A 5,320-nucleotide genomic window follows, 5' to 3' on the forward strand; every position below is an offset into this window, starting at 1 on the left:
GGACGGAACCATGAGGTTGTGCATTGACTATCGTCAGCTGAATAAAGTGACGATAAAGAACAAATATCCGTTGCTGCGCATCGATGATTTGTTCGACCAACTGAAGGGAGCCTCAGTGTTCTCAAAAATAGATTTGAGATCGGGCTATTATCAGTTGCGAATCCGAGATTCAGATATTCCCAAAACTGCCTTCAGAACGAGATATGGTCACTACGAATTCTTAGTGATGCCGTTTGGGCTCACTAATGCCCCTGCAGTATTTATGGATTTGATGAATCGGATCTTCAGACCGTATTTGGATCGGTTCGTAGTGGTGTTCATTGATGACATTTTGGTCTATTCAAGAGACGAGACCGAACATGCTGAGCATCTGAGGCTAGTGCTGCAAATTTTGCGGGATAAGCAGTTATATGCTAAGTTTAGTAAGTGTGAGTTCTGGTTAAGAGAGGTTAGCTTCTTGGGTCATGTGGTATCCGCGTCGGGTATTCGAGTTGACCCGAACAAAATTTCAGCCATACTTGACTGGAAACCTCCGAGAAATGTTACTGAAGTTCGGAGCTTTTTGGGCTCGCCGGTTATTACCGACGATTGTGAAAGGTTTCTCGATGATAGCCACACCAATGACGAAGCTACTTCAAAAGGATGTTAAGTTCGAGTGGACGGAGAAATGTCAGAAAAGTTTCGACCAACTGAAAACTCATTTGACTGAAGCTCCAATTTTGGTGCAACCCGAATCAGGTAAAGAGTTTGTCATCTATAGTGACGCATCCCTACTTGGGTTGGGTTGCGTATTGATGCAAGAAGGTCGAGTCGTGGCCTATGCGTCGAGACAATTGAAGCCACACGAGAGGAATTATCCGACCCATGATCTCGAACTAGCTGCCATCGTGTTTGCTTTAAAAATATGGCGACATTATCTGTTTGGTGAAAAGTGCCATGTATTTTCGGATCACAAAAGTCTCAATATTTGATGACTCAACGAGACTTGAATCTGCGACAAAGACGTTGGCTTGAGTTGTTGAAAGATCACGAGCTTGTCATTGATTACCACCCGGGAAAGGCTAACGTGGTTACGGACGCCTTAAGCCGGAAGTCATTGTTTGCTTTACGAGCGATGAACGTGCATTTGTCTGTTCTACCAGACAGTGTGTTAGTAGCTGAATTAAAAGCTAAACCATTATTGACTCACCAAATTTGTGAAGCTCAGAAAGTCGATGATGAATTGGTTGCAAAACGGGCTAAGTGTTTTCCGAACGAGGAATCGGAGTTTCAAATTGATGATGATGATTGTTTGAGGTTCAGAAATCGTTTGTGTGTTCCAAGGAATTCGGAACTCATTTCGATGATTCTGAACGAAGCCCATTGTAGCCGAATGTCAATTCACCCGGGGAGTACGAAAATGTACAACGATTTGAAACGTCAATTTTGGTGGCATGGTATGAAACGGGACATCTCCGACTTTGTTTCGAGATGTTTAATATGTCAACAAGTGAAAGCGGAACATCAAGTGCCTTCAGGATTACTCCAGCCGATCATGATACCCGAGTGGAAATGGGATCGAGTCACAATGGACTTTGTGTCCGGACTGCCCTTGTCAGCAAGTAAGAAGGATGCGATATGGGTTATCGTTGATAGACTGACTAAGTCGGCTCATTTCATCCCCGTACGTACGGATTTTCATTGGAGAATCTAGCTGAATTGTACGTTTATCAAATTGTGAGATTACACAGGGTACCTGTTTCTATCGTGTCGGATAGAGATCCGAGATTCACCTCACGATTTTGGAAGAAATTGCAAGAAGCTCTGGGTACCAAGCTGCATTTTAGCACTGCTTTTCACCCCCAAACCGATGGTCAATCCGAGCGGATAATTCAGATACTTGAGGATATGTTGAGATGTTGCATCCTCGAGTTCAGTAGTTCATGGGAACGGTATTTACCTTTGATTGAATTCGCTTACAACAATAGTTTTCAATCAAGTATTAAGATGGCACCTTACGAGGCTTTGTGCGGTCGTAAATGCCGTACACCATTGTTTTGGACCGAGCTCGGTGAAAGTAAAATTTTCGGAGTTGATTTGATTAAATATGCTGAACAGAAAGTAAAGGTAATCCGTGAAAGTCTAAAGGTAGCCACGGATCGTCAGAAGTCGTACGCATATTTGAAACGAAAAGACATAGAGTATCAGGTGGGAGACAAAGTGTTCCTTAAGGTTCACCTTGGAAAAAGATACTCAGGTTCGGCCGTAAGAGCAAGTTGAGCCCAAGATTCATTGGGCCGTACGAAATCTCCGAACGAGTTGGCCCGGTTGCGTATAGATTGATTTTGCCCCCGGAGCTTGAAAAGATTCATGACGTCTTTCATGTTTCGATGCTTCGACGCTATCGATCTGATCCATCGCACATAATTAGCCCATCAGAGGTTGAAATTCAAGTCGACATGAGCTATGAAGAAGAACCGATGCGTATCCTAGCTCGTGAAGTGAAGGAGTTGCGAAACAAAAGAGTTCCGCTAGTAAAGGTGTTATGGCTCAAACACGGGATCGAGGAAACAACTTGGGTGACCGAGAGCTCGATGAAAGAACGATACCCAAACCTATTTACCGGTAAGATTTTCGGGGACGAAAATTTCTTAAGTGGGGAGAGTTGTGACAGCCCAAAGTTGACCCTAGTCGGGAAGTGGTTTCGGGACCGCTAAACCGAGTCACCGAAATGTTTGAATGTGATACTTATTGTCTAGAATATGTAATTATGAATGTGTGAAAATTTCAAGCTTCAATTTGGTTGATTTCATGTGAATTTAGTCAATAGGACTTATGTGAGAAAATTTTAAAATGTGATAGGTCAATGTGTGAGGACCTATTAGTGCATGTGGACAAAGGGGGGACTTGCATGTCAAATTCCCCCCTAATGAGTAGTGGCCGGCCATGACAAGGAATGATGGGCAAAACATGTCATGAAACATGTTTTGTTAGTGGAAGAATAAAATAAGGAGTATGGGTAATAAAGAAATGGAAACAAAAGAAAAAAAAATGTGTGGTTGCCCCCCCATTGCCGTGAGCTAAAGAGAAGAAAGAGAAAAAAATTGTGTTCATCCTTTCTCACCTTCATTTAGCCTAAATTAGAAAGAAAAACAAAGAAAAAAATTTCTCATCCTTTGGTTCATCCTTGGCCAAAAATTTTAAGGAGGAAAGAAGAAGAAAGGTGAAAGATTCGGCCATGCATGTAGCTAGGCTAAGGTATGTTTGATGATGTTCCATGAGATGCATGCATGTTTTAGTTGTTAGCTTGAGTTCTACCTAGCCCATGGTCTAAATCTTGCTATGTGATGGAAATGGCACTTGACCATGGATGCATCATTCTTGGTTGATGTTTGATGTTGTGGTGATGAGGCAAGAGGATGAGTTAAGATTCGGCCTAGGTGGAGGTTGTGTTAATGCCATTGCATGCAAAATATGAAGCTTGTTAATGATGCATGTGATGATGGCTTGATGATTCTTGAACCTCCTTTTAGCATTTTTGTGTGAGCACATATGTGCATTGGTTGCTAAATGGAGAAGAATCGGCTAGCAAGATGTGTGCTAAGGCCGAATGTAACTTTGCATATAATGAGCAATGCATGTGTTAAATTGATGAAAAGGGGGAGGATGCTTTACTAGTGTGTATATGTGTGTATTAAGTGTTGAAATCGACCCCAAAAATAGACATGCATATTCGGCCAAGGGAAAGAAATTTAGCTAATATGTTGTGTTGATGCATGATTTTGCATGTTTGAGACTTTAATGTCTAATGTATAAATATGGCTAAGTGCCTTGTGTTCATCTTTTTGATGCCTAAATGATGAAATCAATTTATTTGTTTGATTAAGCTCAAGAGCAAAGGGGAAATAAATCGATAAAGGGAAGGAAAAAGTGGTTGAATAGCTAGCGAATCGTTCGACAACACCGAGGTAAGTCTTGAGTAAGAGAGCTTAAATTACGATGTGATTAATCATGCTCTATGTGAGGCTATTGAGCCGAATGTGCAGGATGATATGTGCCTGTGTTGAGTTTCGCAAATGAAAAGAAATATGAATGTACCATGAATTATTGTTAGATGTGCATGATTAATTGAATGCTGTCCGGGCTAAGTCCCGAAGGCTTTGTGCTAAGCGAATATATCCGGACTAAGATCCGAAGGCCTTTGTGCGAGATACTAAATCCGGGTTAAGTCCCGAAGGCATTCGTGCGAGTTATTAAATCCGGGTTAAGTCCCGAAGGCATTCGTGCGAGTTATTAAATCCGGGTTAAGTCCCGAAGGCATTCGTGCGAGTTGTTAAATCCGGGTTATGTCCCGAAGGCATTGTGTGAGTTACTAAAACCGGGCTATGTCCCGAAGGCATTTGAACGAGGAGCTATATCCGGTTAAATCCCGAAGGTACGTGATTTGGTAATGAATGAGCTTGCTGTAAAATTCCAGCGAATACTCGAAAAACATCCCAATATGGGGATATGTTACGTATGTGTTGAATTTAATCGAGCCCTTACAAATAAATGTTCGCTCAGTTGATAAACGAGCTACCGGCCTTCGGCCAAGTTAGTTATTGTGTATGTACATAAGGGTTGTTAATGTTGTGAAGCAAGTTTGATATCGGTAAATTGCGTATTATGAAATATTCCGTTTAGCTAAATGTGTGCTATTCTTTGTGCATGCTGGAATTCCTTGCTCAAACTTACTAAGCATAAATTGCTTACTCGTTACATTGCTCCTCTGTTTTATAGATTTTTGGTTCTCCAGCTATCGGACTCGGGATCTTGAAGTCGAAGTCGCCCACACTATCAAAGGCTCTTTTGGGTACTATTTTGGTTGAATTTTGATATGGCATGTATAGGACTACCCATTGTTGTCTTTCGAGTACTTTATGAAATGTATAAGTGTACAGCCATGCGAAAATGGCTTGTAGAAGTGGAGTATGGCATTAGACCATTCGTATTTATGAATGTATAGATGGTTTCATGATGTAACTATAGTTGGAATGGAAGTGTTGAGCAAATGATCAGCCACTAGAATGGCTAAGTATGATCATATGTGGGCTTATGTATGACAAGGCCCTAGTTGGTCCATGAAACCCCAAATTAGGTAAGGTTTACTTTGAAAACAGAAGCTGATAGCAGCAGTGGTGTGGATTGGAAAAATCACAAGAATTCGTAGGAGTGGAATTAAATAGTGAATAAATTATTTAATCGAACCTGATGAATCTACTTTCATATGGAAGTAACGAAATCAATAGGAACAGTACAGTAAGAGATATTCGGGTTCTTGTGGAACAGGCCAGAACAGTTT

This window comes from Gossypium hirsutum, chromosome A03, assembly GCF_007990345.1.
Source record: "Gossypium hirsutum isolate 1008001.06 chromosome A03, Gossypium_hirsutum_v2.1, whole genome shotgun sequence".
In the NCBI taxonomy this organism is placed as follows: domain Eukaryota; kingdom Viridiplantae; phylum Streptophyta; class Magnoliopsida; order Malvales; family Malvaceae; genus Gossypium; species Gossypium hirsutum.